Below are 15,881 nucleotides of genomic sequence, written 5' to 3' on the forward strand. Positions count from 1 at the left end.
GAATTAGCAGAACTCACAAGATAGCGAATCGTCCTTTCCAACATGATGATTTGCTGTTTGGAGACTAACATATTCATTTGGTTTACTGAAAGCAGCGGTGACAGTAAAATATTAAGCGTGAATTATGCACTGAGTATCAAACCGTATGCGCCCCACAGCACGGTGGCAAACCTCCTGCTCATTCCGTACGATGAAAATATCTATCTGCATTTTTATCATTACAATGTAACCCTAAATCACTCTGGTAACAGTGAAGGATAAAGAATGAGATAGCTTCTGCGTGGTCAGTGACGTTTTGTTTTTGCATGTTCGCCTCGCCGGTTATCCCGACACCCGCTCGCTCAATACAACACAGTGGTGGCCCCGCACGTCTTGGTATCACAAAACCATGCCAAAATGGCGCTTAGGGTCCATGACAATTCTCAGGAATGCGAAACGTCCCTCTGCCGGACATACCAGACTAGTTCCCAAAACGTTTACCACGTGCCACATGAAGTTCACGTTCTCATTTCCCCCTTATGCTTTCTCGCAATGTTTCAGAGAGAAAGCTGTCGCTGTTATCGTCGCGCCGAGCCTCTCCCGCGTTAACCGACCTTTCCAACCAGACACCTATTAGAGCCATGGCTAAATTCAGAGCGTGAACTACTGGGCACAAGCTAAAGCACAAGAAGAGACAGGACACCGTGCTTTACTTGCAACAAAAAATTATTTGATAGGTTACAGACTTTATAAACCCGACATGTTCTATGTCATCAAACGTGATCAAACGATATGAAAGGGAAAAAAATGACTATTATTCAGTGTTAGCACGCCAGAAAATTGCCACTTGCCGTAGCCTTAGCTTATGCCCCAGTAGTTCGCGCTCTGAATTTATACTACTTTTATAACATCTCGCCCATTTTTTACTTCGACCTATTAGAAGTGCCTATTAGATGAGCGAAATTAGCAAGCAATAAACTGCGGTAAAAGTATTGCGGGTGCCTCATTTTAACACCTCTACATGCCTCATATTTACTCAGGGAATCAGGGAATAGTCACTTTTTGTTTAATTTCTGAGAACAAGAAAGTATTTTCCATACGGAAGTGCTACGTGTTCTCACAAAGGAATGGAAGACGCAGGGAACAATATAATTGCATTATTTTCAAATATGACTCAAAGGTTGCCAAATTCGGCAAAGAATTGACGCAAATTGGAAGGTTTAGTGTTGCGCTTGAACTTCCCTTACGGTGCTCCTAGGTGGGTGTGGCCGTGACACTATGGCCCAATGCAGCGCGTGTAAGACAACTGCTGCGGTCGAGATGCCCCAGAACCTACCAGGCCTGTCGCAACGCAAATGAGATGACAATTAACGCCCGTGGTGCTGGAGATCGACTGGAAACCGTCGGAAACACACAGCGAAATTGGAGTTAGTATACCAGAAGTAGCACCACGGCTGCACGCAAGCAAATTGCAGTATGAGACCACGCATGCGTTGCATGCCACGGCAACTTCGCGTTGTGCATTTCCAGTTTATTTCTTTTTATTTAGCGTGAGGCGCTAACACTTGCAAAGATGATTTTGCTAGAAGAAACATGGCAGTGTATTCCCGGCCTGGTCTACCAAGTCGTCTTCCTGCACTGTTTGCTCCTATCTTTTCCGAAAAATGGTTGTATTTTCTTTAGATTTGTGTCATGAAGCTGCGAGATCGCAATATTAGTGACAACACAAATAAACCCATGCTTAGCGACAGGGTGCGAGAGAAGCCAGTGCCTGAGCGATCGGCGGCAGCCATCCTTTATTCCTTTTGGAACGGGGCAGCCTGCGGCTATTCAGACGAAAGTTCAGTTTTCTTCGGCATATTGATGCATCTTTCACGCGTTCACGTCACTTTGACGCGGTGAGATTTTGCGGTTTTGTGACGCCGTGCGACAGGCAGGTAAAGTGGGTTGCAACCAGAAAGCTTTCGACCAATTGCAGAGGACTAACGGCGAAAAGGCGTTGAATGAAAAATAATTATTTTTCTTTTGTTTGTTCAAGTCATGCATAATTACTGTGTACACGTCATATGAGATGAGGAGCTATTGCGGTTTTCGTGACGTCGCGTGACAGATTGAAGTGGGGGCGGTCTAAAAAGTTCTTGACCAATAGCGGAGAGCTGATTGCAGAAATGGTGTGCTATAACGTAAAACTATTCCAAACTTTTCTATTCCAACTCTGCCATCCGCCCTCCGCGATTTTTTCTAAAAATTTTTTTGGACCACCCCCACTTCACCCGACTTTCACGCGACGTCACGAAAACTGCTTTAGCTCCCCATCTGATATGACGTGTACACACTGATTATGCATCATTTGACCGAAAAAACGAAAAATAATTATTTCTGATTCGACGCCTTTTCGTCGTTAGCCCTCGGCTATTGGTCAAAAGTTTTCGGGAAGCACCCACTTCACCTGCCTGTCACGCGACCTCACAAAACATCAAAAACTCAGCGCGTCAAAGTGACGTGTACGCGTTAAAGGTGCATTAATATGCCAAACAAAGCTGAATTTTCTTCTGAATAGCCGCAGGCTGCCCCGTTCCGAAAGGAATAAAAGATAGCTGCCGCCGATCGCTCAGGCACTGGCTATCTCGCACCCTGTCGCTAAGCATGGGTTTATTTGTGCACAATAAAACCTTTTGCGTGACCCTATAACGTTTTCGGGCACTTTCGGCACGTTTACGACCTCACTCTGCCAACTCTTCTTTGACGAGGATCCGTCTCAGCTGCAAGCTTAACCTTCCGTTGCATACCACCGGGATTCTGGACGAGCCGTCGCAAGCTAGTAAGGGAAAGTGGACCAATCGCAGGCGCTGGTACCACCCTCTTCATCGGATTATCGATTTTCAGTGAACTGGCTTAGCCCCATCGAATCCCTCTCCACTTGAGTGTTCTCCTCGTCTCTTGTCAGTCAATTAGATACGACAAGCCGCTCAGTGTAGGCAATGTTATTCGTTTTTCAAGCAAACAAAAGTGACCTATGAACGAGGAGAGCGTTTTATTGATGCGCTTAGACAACCCCGCGGGTGACCGCCCGGCGCTTGCGTCGGTGGTTACGCAAATTTGACGTCAGGAGATTGGAATAGAAACATATTGGAATAGTTTTACGTTATAGGGCCCCTGCCCCGTTTCGATAGGAATAAAAGATGGCTGCTGCCGATCACTGATGCACTGGCTACTCGCACATCCTGGAAAGCATGGGTTTGTTTGCGTATAATAAAACCTTTTGCGTGCCCGTGTAACATTTTGGAGCAGTTTCGGAACGTTTACAGCCGTGTTCTGCCAACTCTTCTTTGCTGAGGATCCGTCTTAGTGTCATATTTAAGCTTCCGTTGCATGCCGCCACGATTTTCAACCAGCCACCGCCAGCTAAGAAAAGGAAAGCGGACCAATCGCAGACGCCGGCACCACCCTCTTTATCCGGTTATCGATATTCAGTGATGGTGGTGGTGAAAACTTTTAATTGCTGCAAGAGAGTTTGGGAGCCACAGAGTGGCCCCGCTACATGGTCGGCATCCCTAGTCCGGGACATAGCATGACAATGCCCCGTCTCTCGCCCGTTTCACCAGAGCCCTTTGGGACTCAAGCGAGGAGCACTTGAGGAGGGCAGTCTCCCATGCCTCTCTGGAAGGGGTAGGGGAAGGGCGGAGGTGGGGATTTTGAGTACATGCCCACACCATGTGGAAGATATCACAGGTCTCCCCACAGTGCGGGCATCGCCCATCCGTGTTAGGATCGTAATGCTTTAAGATTGCAGGACAGAGCAGCGTACCTGTCTGCAGGCGCCTTAAAGTTCGCTCCTCCGTCTTACTGTGCCCCTTGGCAGGGGCCGGAAAAAGGCGGTAGTTGTCGCTATAATGCGTTATTTCCCTGAATCGCAGCAGCGGCTGGTTAGTCTCCGAGCCAGAAGAGCTGGGATGAGGAGCCCGTTAAATAAACGCTCGGGCAGCCGCGTCAGCGGCCTCATTACCTCGTACGCCCTGATGGCCAGGAGGCCAAATGATTCTTTTCTGTGTTGGATCAGTGGCAGTCCGTCTTAGAATGCAAGCAGCTAAGGGGGAGATCTCCCCAGCCAAGTAAAGATCACATACTTTTCGGGAGTCCGTAATGATGATTCTCGAATTGGCGTTGGCGGCAGCAAGCGCTATCGCTACTTCCTCGGCTCGCAATGAATTCGGGGCTCGAAAAGAGAGTCTATCGACGCGCATTTCCTGGTGAACAACAGCGGCCGTGTAAAATCCCGTGGGCGACGGCCCTGCTACGTCTACATAATATACACCGGGTCGGGAGCCGTGTTCTCTCAAGAGCCCGAGCCCGCGCTTGTCGTCTGCTTTCGCGCATGTCAGTGTCCATGTTACGGGGGAGCGGGGAGACCCAGAGCATATGGCGCCACAGTACTGGGATACGCTCCGTCTCCTCTGGAGTCCAGTCGTGGTGGATGTGTAAGCGGTTTAGCAGGCGGCGCCCAGGTGCCGTCTGCATGAGCCGCGTGTATTGGTTCACGAGGTGGGCCTCCCGCAGCTCCTGGTAGGAGTTTAGCACCCCCAATGCCTTCAGTTTGGCATTAGAGGTAGCCACCGGGAGATCCAGGGCTCGCTTAGTTGCCTCGCGTATGATAGCGTCTATTCGCGCCTCGTCTTGCTTAGTAGTGCGGAGATATGGCACGGCGTATAGGATCCGTAGGATCCGGCTAGTCACGAAGGCATAGACGAGCCGAAGCGCGTTCCTGCCCCGCAGACCACCCCGCTTGTTGGAAACGCGGCGGGTCATACGCCCTACCTGTTCGCCTACTCTCTTGAGTTTCACAATGGTGCAGTCCGATCTGAGTCTGTGGTGAATGAAAAGGCCCAGAATACGGAGCTCCTCCACCTCTCTAATAGGACCTCCTGACAGAGAGATGTGAATTGCTGTCCTATCCTTTGGTTTCGCTCTGACATGCAGAAGCTATGATTTCGCTGGAGCACATTGGAGCCCACAGTCCATAGCCTACGCATCGACTATGGAAGCGGCCTGCTGAAGGTGGGCCTCCATGTCCCCCAGGCTCCCCTCAGTGGTTCAAATTGTAATGTCATCTGCATATAACGCGTGTTGAATGCCTTCCACCCGGGCCAGTTGGCTTGGGAGGCGCATCATAGCTATGTTGAACAGGAGCGGTGATAACACCGCTCCCTGAGGGGTACCCCGTGTTCCCTTCATGTAAGGGCCGTATTCCTCACCCTAAATCCGAAGGAAGGCCTGCCGATTAGTCAAGAAATCTCTTACATAAGCGTAGGCCCTAGCCCCACAATCGGTAGAACTCAAGTTGGCCAGGATGCTTCCGTGTTTAACGTTGTCGAAAGCCCCTTTCAGATCAAGGGCGAGGATGGCTTTGACATTGTGTTGCATAGTTGTGGGTCGTATTACATCCCTGTGCAGCTGGAGGACATCCTGTGCAGACATGTGGGGGTGAAACCCGAACAGGGTGACTGCATATAAGCCCTTACTCTCCAGGTATGGAGAGAGGCGATCCCGAACCATCGTCTCCATAAGCTTGCCCGCACATGAGGTCAGTGATATGGGCCTCAGGTTGTCCGTATTCACGGCCTTACCTGTTTTAGGGATAAACGTCACAAGTGACGTTTTCCACTCGGGAGAGAGTGGACGCCCGTCCCAGATCTGGTTGATGTATTCTAAATATGGAGGTAGGCTGGGTCCAGTAGGTTCGCCAACAGGTTCACTGTTATGTGATCCCGTCCCGGAGCCGTACCCCGGCGCATTTTTTCTAAGGCGGCCTTAAGGTCTGCAACTCAAAAGGGGCATCAAGTGTTTCATTAGGCCTGCCAGAGTATATGTACTCAGGCCCAGGCGGGTCCTCCGTACGACAGAGATATCTGTCGCACAGAGTGTCCGCAAGTTGCGCCGTCGTACCTTGATACCCTTGCAGAGCCCGCCGGAGCTGCTTTTGCGTCTTCCCTCTCGTTTGGGAGGGGTCGATTAGACTGCGAAAGAGACGCCACGTCCCCTTCGAGCTCATCTGATGAGCTGCGGCGTCGCAGCGTGCTATCCAATTTGAATCTGAGAGTCCGGCAGCATACGCTGCAGCCTGCTCTGTGAGTTTGGCTATGCGGTCGCGTAATTTGCTATTAGTTTTCAGCTTTTTCCACCGTTTAGTTAAGCTCCGGCGCGCCTCCCACAAATGCAGGAGGTGGGTGTCCACTGCGGGGATCTCTTCGGAGGTTTGTAGTCTTGTGACGTGTTGTTTCTGAATGTTGTATATGTGGTTAGCCCACTCCGCGTAGCCGCCGGAAAATAGTACGGGAGGGATGGTGTGATTTCGGAATTTGTGCCAATCGATCAACTTGGCCTGACCCCATTTTTTGCGCGCTGCCTTCTCCATGAGTGTAATCCGGAGAAGGAGGTGATCGCTTCCTAGAGAATCTCCCAAGTTCTCCCAAGCAGCCGCTCTAGCATTTTTAACGAGAGAAACGCCGGGACACGTGTCCCGGGTTACCGAATTCCCCACTCGGGTGGGATACGCCGGGTCCGTGACCAACGTGAGGCTGAGGGTCGAGATGAGCTCCGCCAGCTTACGTCCTCTTGCCTGTTCGAAGTGGGAGCCCCAATGAAGGCTGGGAGCATTGAAGTTTCCAACGATCACTAGAGGCTCTTTGGCTGCCATTTTTATCGCGCGAAGGAAGATTTCCTTAAACGTTACGCGCGGCTTATGCGGATGGCAGTATATGTTGAGGATATGTATTGACGGGTCGCGGCGTCTCAGAGGCAGTACCCGGACCATTGTATATTCTTGCACGGTACTCAAGTATAAGTCCACCTGAACCACGGTGTAAGCTTTATTCCCCAAGAAGCACGTAGAGGCGCCCACCTGAAAGGTGCTGTAGCCTGATAATTTAGCGTCTATTTAGCGTCGATAATTTAGCGTATAGTGCCGGCATGTCTCCTAGGGACTGCAGGTAGAGCTGGAGGTGTGACCGTTTTTTCCAAGCTCTGAAACCCCTGCAGTTCGATTGGATGATCTGGAATTTTTCAAGGTTTTTATCATTCCTATTAGATCTGCTAGCCATCTTGTTCTATTTATTTACGGGCGAGCGGACTAGCTCTGGCCGGGAGCCAGCGCAAACCCAGCGAGGGGCCGCACCGACCCACCAGCTGCAGAGCCTGAACCATGTTCCTCCGCTGCCTGGCGGGAGGCTGTCTTACGTTTGAGGTGAGGGGATTCGCAGCTAGTGGCGTTCTTAATTTGGGTGCTGACCCAGGGCTGCAAGGCATTAAGGACCGAGTCAATGACCTGGGCCATAAGGTTGGGAAGTGCATGCGTTAAAGCTGCCTTGAACATGTCCTGGAAGGACTCGCGGACTGCCGACATGATTTGATTCGGAAGGGCCGCCACTTGCTCCTCCAGTTGCTCGGTTTGGCGCTGCAGTGCCTCTAGGCCGGCGACGCGACCAGCAGATCGAACTACCGTGTCCCCGTACTGCGCGCGAGACGCCAGTGAGGCAAGATGTTACGAATCATCCGTCATTCTCGTCATCTGGCTCAGCTTCTTGCATTGGTTCGGATGACCCGGCCTGTTTGGCCTCTAATTCTTGAATTTTGCGCGCTAGAATTTGGTTTTGGCGCCTGAGCTCTTCTACCTGCTGCTGTAGGGCGGTTTCGGTTGGGGAGGGACAGGTAGGGGGCTTGGAGGCTGCTCTACTCCAACTGCTCACCTGTGGTTGGACGGGTGCCAAGGGCGGGAAGTCCCTGGCGTTGAGGACCGGGGGCACTGCCTGGGTCGCGGACCTGACAGGTTTCGATGTGCCGGGTTTGGCCTTGGTTTCCTGATCGGCTGGCGCTTTCTTGGCCTTGGGCGGAGGAGCCTGCTTGGGCCCCGTCTTTGTCTTCGGTTTGGATCCGGATGGGGAGCTCGGTTTGATGGCTTTCCGGAACCGCCCGGCACAGCCAGGAGCTCCGGTAGGGTGGCCGCCTCCGCAGATGAGGCAGCTACAGTCATGTTCTGCCGAGCCGTCAGGAGTGGCATCGGTAACCTGGACTCCGCAGCGTTTGCAGCGTCCCGGCTGCGGTCGCGGGCACGCATCGGTCCGATGGCCGACTGTGCCACAGGGGTGGCATGCTGGCACTGTTTTCTTGTACAGGCGAACAGGGAGCCGTTCGTAGCTGCACAACACCGTCCGTGGTACCTTGTTCCCCGCGAAGGTGATCACCGCAACCGGGGTTCCCCCTAGCTTGCGCACAGAGAGCACATTTTGTTCCGCACTGATTTTTCGTTTAACGCTTTCAGACGTTTCGTCTGGCGAAACAGTCATGACGCCTCGACAGAACGCTCCGGAGAGTTTAGGGTGTCCCCGGAACGGGAGCTCGCGTTCCCCTACCGGCAGCACAATATCCCGGAGTAGCTTCTCCGCGGCGTCGACAGATTTCAGTGCACATACAAGGACATTTTGGTCCCAAACGGGCCACACCTTAAGTCCAGCATTTGCGTCGTCCACGAGGATGCTGCGGACTGCATCGCCGGCTCGTCCAGGACCAAAAGTTGCCTTGAGGTCGACCGTAGTTATTGGTTTCAGCACCACGATGATGTCATCTTTTGCAATGCGCGGCGTGTTCTGCGGCCGCCACCGGAGTTGCTTGGGGCTCGTCGAGGCTGCGTTCAGCGCACTCCCGCCCTGCGTATGCGCAGAGCTAGCCGGTGCCTGTTGCTGGGTGGCACCAGCACCAGCGTCCCTCGATGCCGCCCCCACGTTCTTCTTTCCGCTCCAGACGCGGACCATATCTTGGAGGTAATCGTCCTCGGTTGGTAGAGGATCCTCGCATTGAGTCGTATCCTCGGATTGATGGGTATCCATTGTTACGATCTGCAAGGACTGCGGGTCGTATCCGGTGACTTGATTTGGAGCCGCCAGAGCCGAGGTATCCCCGACCGGGGCCATCGCAGGCCCCGGCGCTGTTAGGCTTAGCACCACCGTGGCGTGACGAATGCTTCAAATGACCGAAAAGTCGTCAAAAATTGGCCCCACCTTAACAAACGTGGTGTAGACGGGTGCCGCTGAGGTTCCTGGAGACGATGATCCCGGGCTTGCAAAGGGAAAAGTTGGTGTATCGCAATTGAGTGCGATCTGTCACGGAGCCGACGCGGTATGCGACCGCTCCCGTCACCGACCGCCTTCTGGCGTTCATTGCAGTGGCTCGGCCCTATCAAATCCCTCTCCACTTGAGCGTGCTCTTCACGTTTTATCAGCCAATTAGATAAGGCAAGCTTCTCAGTGTAGGCAATGTTATTAATGTTTAAAGCAAACAAATGTGACCGCCTATGAACGAGGAGAGCGCTTGATTGGACTGTTCAGACAACCCTGTGGGTGACCGCCCGATGCTTGCGTCCGCGGTTACGAAAATTTGACATCAGGAGAATGGAATAAAAACCGATTGGAATAATTTTATGTTATTACATAAAATTATGGTGTTTTACGAGCCAAAACCATTTTCTGATTATGAAGCACGCCGTAGCGGAGGGCTCCGGAAATTTCGACCACCTGGGGTTCCTTAACGTGCACCTGAATCTAAGCACACGGGTGTTTTCGCATTTCGCCCCCATCGATATGCGGCCGCAATGGCCGGGATTCAATCCCGCGACCTCGTGCTAAGCAGCCCAACGCCATAGCCACTCAGCAACCACGGCGGGTTTTTACCTTATAGCGCCCCAGCTTGCAGAAAAAAAAGAAAACCCTTTTTTAGTCTGATTCGTAGGTCCCAAGGATTGATGCGCGCTGTACGAGAAGTGATTCGCTTTCATAGATGAGACAGCGCAAACAATAGTCTGCGTACTCGCTAGACTATTTGTGGAGCGCTTCGTCTGCAAGACGTAAAAAATTGCGACAGTTATTTTGGACGGAACGACATCGGCTTTATATATCGTGAACGCAACACATGCCTGACTTGCATCACTTTCATCATCTCAAGATATCATGCTTTGTACACGTTCCTCATCTATATATATATCAATTGCATAGTTTGATCTGCCGTGCGAGCTCGGCGGGAATAAAGCGGTTCTTTAGAAGTGGTGGCAAGTGCTTTTTCTTTCCCCGATACTTCTCGCATGTCTACGCTTGAGCTCCACTAGGGTCGGTGCGTAACGCCTCCGGCCATACTCTCTCCAGCAAATCCAGGCGCTTCGAATGCCGCCGCTCTAGTGCAGCCTCCTCCAACCGTCGTGACCATCAATAACCAGCAGCGCGAATTACAAGTGTTTGCTGGTCAACCAGGCTACGACGTCGAGGGCTGGCTTCAAAACAATTACCTCCTAACTGACTTCGCCAAGTGCTACAATCAACAGAAGTTGCAGAACATCTCATTCTACCTGTCCCTTGTCGCGAAAAGCTGGTTTTTGAAACATGAGTGCAATCTTCATGACTGGGTGACGTTCACGCAACAGCTTCGGCAGATTTTCGGGGCTGCCGCTGTTCGCGCTGAGATCGTGAGGAAGCTCAGTGAGCGTATCCAACTCCCTGGGCAATCATACACTTTATACATTGAGTATTTGCTTGCATTGTGCAAGCGTGTGAACGCAATCATGTCTCAAAGCGACCGATTACGCCACATTATTAAATGCCGAAACACCGGTGACGTCAGCGCCCTTGCTAGGCCTGCTAAAACCCAGTATGTGGTGACTACTTGCCGGCGACTTCAGGAATTCCAGTCCCTTCAGCTATGCACCGATACCTCGGCCCTCCGACTTCATTCGGCCACGGACTTGCGCGCGCAGGTCCGCGACATCGTTCGTTGGGACATTCACGTTCAGTGCTCTTCTTGAGCTCCGGAATGTGCCGTCCCTTCTTCACCAACCGGCTTACGTAACGTCATTAGGCAAGAGATTCCGTCGGCTTCGCGTCTATTGTGCTTTGACGACCGCTGCACTCGTCAGGTGCCAACGTATGCCGACATTGCGGCGCTCTCTGCAGCCATTACCGTCCTTCTGTCTACCACAGGAGGCCACGCTCCAGTGGCTTCGTTGTCACCGCCAGTTAATGCGGAGCGTTACTACTCTGCTCCGGGCCCTGCCAGATATATTTGTTATTATTTTCGCTATCGAGAGCGATCTCCCGATTTTGTCAAACACGTACGCGTCAACAAGATGAGCTACGTGGCTATGCTTCTGAGGGACGCACATGCGTGCATCCAGCAACGGGCTATCGGCGCATGTCCTACCGTCCTTCCTATCACCGATTACCTTCTCCTCCAAATGCTTCTGATATGCCTGCGCATTCTGGTAAATCTCGCCGTAGGTCACCTTTTCAATGTCGTCGTTCCATGTCGCCTCTTCGGCCCGCTTCTCGTGTCACAAACGCCCAGTACGAAAACTCTCCGATGCAGTTTTAAGAGCGGAAACTGCATCCACCGAATAGTCTATACTTCTCTAGAACGACCATGGAACTTCTCAGCGTTTATGAAAGGTGTACGCGTCGACGTTCTCGTTGACACAGGCGCTGCCGTTTCGATTATTCGTGCCGACTTTTGTTCCCGCCTCCTAACGGTGACCACGCTTTACTCCGGCTCTTCTCTTCTAGGAGCGACCAATGCCATTATTCGTCCAATGATTCAGTGTACTGTTCGAGTATCCATAGACGGTATTCGTCACGACACGCAGTATTTCGTGAATGTACCCACGAACTCATTTTGATGTGGGACTTCTTATGTTCTGCGTCCGCTTCTCTTTCCCCAGCGTCTCACACAACTAGCTGCCACCAGCTGTTCTCTCCCTAACCATGAAGAGTGCATTCGCCTTTTGCCCTCCTCCGATTACGTTCTTTCGCCATCTAGCGAAGACATTCGGTGTCAACTCCAACAACATTGTGGACGGCAAAGTGCTCGTTCTAGCTTACAGTCATACCCTATCACGAGGGATTCTAATTACCCCTGGCCTTATTCGCTTCTTTGAGAGGTCTGCATTGCTTAGCACCTTAAGTCGAACTCACGAAGCACAACGGTTGCCCCCCGGATCAAGTGTCGCTTGCGCTGTTGAGACTCATTCCGTTCCAATCGTCGCCCATTCGATTGTGCCACTAGTCAAGGTCGCCGCCAAGTAATGGCTCTACAACAGCATTGTCGGCAACCATATGCCCTGACCTGACGCCTGCCAAAGTCAAGATCTCCTCGCCATTCTTAACAAAGACAATTCCTTCTTCGACGTCAATTCTACCGTCCTCAGTATGACTACCGCCGCTACTCATCGCATACAGACTGGCGGGTTCCACATTGTTCAACGGCGCCCATATCGGGTGTCTCTTACAGAGTGCAACATCGTTAAAGAAAACGCATGAGACATGCTTTGACGAAATATCATATATCCTTTCTCACGGCACCGCTACATTTACGACACCGACGAACACCCATCTGCTGGCTACTTGGCTTTCTACAAAGCGTACAACAACGTTAGGAGCGGTTTCTTTTGGCCAGGCATGTCTACTTTTGTGGCCGAGTACGCGGCCTCTTGCGCCCAGTGTCAACAACGGAACCGACTGCCTTCGTCTCCTGCTGGTCTTTTCCAGCCAATCTCATGTCCCAAGATGCATTTTGCCATCGTTGGGATAGACCTGGTCGGGCGTCTGCCGGTGACGCCAGCAGGTCATCAATGGAGCGTGACAGCTGTCGACCATCACACATGGTACGCGGAGGCCAGCTTGCACAAAAGCGATAGAAGTCTGCTTCCATACCCATTCTCCAAGGCGAAATGAAGGTCTGAAAGACGCACTTAAAGATCCGTACAATCCGTTTAGAAGGTGGTAAATGGTCGTATATCGCTGCGAATGTCTGGGGGCTATGACTATTTCAAGAGGTTCTAGAAACCCCCTTAAAGCAGCTTAGAAGAAGACTCTCTTGAAAGGAGATTTTATAACATCATTGCAAGCTTTTAAATATAGGCAGAGAATTCTTGTACAATGCGGATTTTGAAAACCGTTTTCTTTTTTGTTTGATTTGCTTCCCCTCCCGTCTTTCTTTCCTTACCCTCTTCCCTGCGGTGTTTCCCCAGCCGGTAGCCTGCATGTTTGCATAATGCACGAATCATATACAGCAACAATATTTTTATTATAAAAAGGATGACCATTAGACAAGAAGGGCAGCATTACTGTTCATTGGTACATCTTCTATGTCAATCTTGGAGCCTACTAAAATAATCTCAAGACCACTTGATTTAGCGGATATCTCGTGCTGGCTGAACGTACAGAAAGCCAGATAATCAGCATAAATAGCCGTTTTTGATAAAGGACACTTGCAAACCATTTTTTTTAATTTAGTGAGCAATATCAAAGCAATGCCTTCACCAATGAATTAAAATGCACAAATAGTTCACAATTTACAAAGCGGTATAAAACGCTAAATAAATAAAGGTACGAAAATATAAATTATCTAAAGTAAAACGGCACATGTCTGTACGAGTTACTTGACATGTTGAACACGAGAATAATATTACACAGAACAGCTTGAAAGCAGGTACTAATATGAGCAAGAAAAGACCCGCTAACTAAATGTGGGCAGAAAGCTGTCACATAGAAGCACTAAAATCAAAAGGCAACTACAAGCATTTACCAGATCAATAAGTTACACAAAATAACAATAACTAAAAGAATGCACATCTCGTGCAAAAGACCTCAGAAACTTTCGTCACACTGGTGGGGAAACACAAGTGAACGCTTATGCAATATTTGAAGAGTAATTACAAATAAATAACTAGGAAAAGTATCAGACATAGCTACGGAGAGGACCAAAGTGAAGACGACAGGCAGACCTCGTCTCTTCCATAGCACTATTCGATTTCTTTATAAACATGCAACAACAAGCCCTGCCCAGTTCGCCACAATGCTGAAACAATAGCTGCAAAAGTTAAAGTCGAGCTTATTTAAAGGCATGGTTTCGTCTGGTGGTCGAAACAGCTGAAAGCGTGTGTCGGGTCACTTTCACGGATTGACAGGCTTGGCAGCTTCTTGCCCAGCTTCGAACGTCTTTATTGATGCCTGGCCAACCGAAGCGGTGTCTGATAGGCCTCCGTGTCACTCTGATGTCGGGATGGCTTAGCCCGTGGAGTGAATCGAATACTGGCCGCAAAACTGATCCGGCACGAACCGGCGAGGAACTGCTTGCGATGTGTCGCACGTGAACAATGTTGTTGTGTAGGGAAGTGGCACCTCCCCAAGCTGGAGCGACGAGCCTTTCCCGCGATTGGCGCAGCTCGGGGTCGTTTTGCTGGACGGAGGCTACAGCTTTCAAATCCACAGGGCAAGCAGGCACAGCGCCGACACGCGACAGTGCGTCAGCTGCCAGATTATAGGTCGCATAGATATTACGAATGTCCATCGAAAATTTGAGATAGAGGAAAGTTGCCGAAGCTCACATTCTGAGTACGAGGAACTGTTCTTGAAAACGAAGGTTAACGGCTTGTGGTCTGTCAGAATGTAAAAGCTACAGCCTTCAAACAAAAACGGAAAAGCTTGACAGCGCAATAGATGGCCTACATCTCCCTCCCGGAAGTGCCAGTAGTGAGGTTCTAAGGGTTTGAGGAGCTTTTAGAAGCCCAGCGGCCTGGAGTTTGTGCCACGGTGCTGCTGCAGTACTGTACACACTGCGATGGCCGACATGTCTACCATAAAGCTAGTTGGTGCTTCGGGCAGTGAATGAATGAGCAGCACTACAGTCGCCAATCACGTTTTGGCTTCTTGGAAGGAGTCTTCCTGCTCCGATGAAACGTGGAAGGTAGGCAGTGCTTTGGTGTAGCGACACGGCAGCTCGGTAAGTGGCTGGAGAACTTGCGCAAAGTATGGTATGAAGCGCCTGTGAAAATTTACGAGCCCAAGAAACTCGCGCAACTTTGGGAAGGAGGTCGAAGAGGGGAAATCCTCCATTGCCCGCACCCGTGATTCCAGTGGCTCGATGCTTTGCGGTGAAATGCGATGGCCGAGAAAATCCAAAGCTTCAACTCTGAAAACTCTGTTCTGGAGCTTTCGGACCAGGCCGTGTTCATCCAGTGGCTCGAATAGAAGGCGAAGGTGCTCTTTGTATTCTTTGTATGTGCCACTTGCAACGAGAATGTCGTCAAGGTAGACGAAAATGAACGAGAGTCCGTGGGTAACCTCGTCCATGAACCTTTGAAATGTTTGCGCCCCATTCTTGGAACCGTGCGACATGTGGAGAAACTCAAACAATCCAAATGCAGCAGTGATATCCGTTTTCGAAATGTCGCTGCGTTCGACAGGAATTTGGTGGTACAGGCTCATCAAATCGATCTTGCTGTATATTTGGTACCCGCCAGGCGAGCGCCGAAGTCATGTATGCGGGGACGGGCATATTCATCCGCAGTAGTGACGGCATTCAAAGCTCGATAATCACCACAAGGCCACCAATCTCCATTGTACTGTTTTGAAACCAGTTGGAGACGGCACTAACTGCTGGAGGAAAGACGAATAACGCCGAGCTGTACAATGTGTTCAAAATCACGGCGACCGACTCCCAGCCTTCGTCCAGCAAGCCTCCTTGGCCGGGTGGGGACAGGTGGGCCGGTGGTGGCGATATTATGCGTCACCTTGTCTTTCACAGGCAGCGCACCGTTTTGGGGCTTCGTGAGTTGCGGGTACTCAGCAAATATCTTGTCGTACGCCGAGACCGGCCGAGACGTATGAATGCAGATGAGGTGAATGTTGGACTGCAGGCCAATTACATCGAGGAATGTGGCATTACTCTTTAGGCGCCGATCGCGAACAGTGCAATCTAGATTGAAATGGCTGAGGACGTCCGGTTCCAGTATGGCAAGGCTGACGTCAGCGATCACAAACACCCATCTGTGCAAGCGCCGGAGTCTGATTTCTAGCCGGAACGGATACGAT

Source organism: Dermacentor albipictus, chromosome 1, assembly GCF_038994185.2.
Source record: "Dermacentor albipictus isolate Rhodes 1998 colony chromosome 1, USDA_Dalb.pri_finalv2, whole genome shotgun sequence".
NCBI lineage: Eukaryota > Metazoa > Arthropoda > Arachnida > Ixodida > Ixodidae > Dermacentor > Dermacentor albipictus.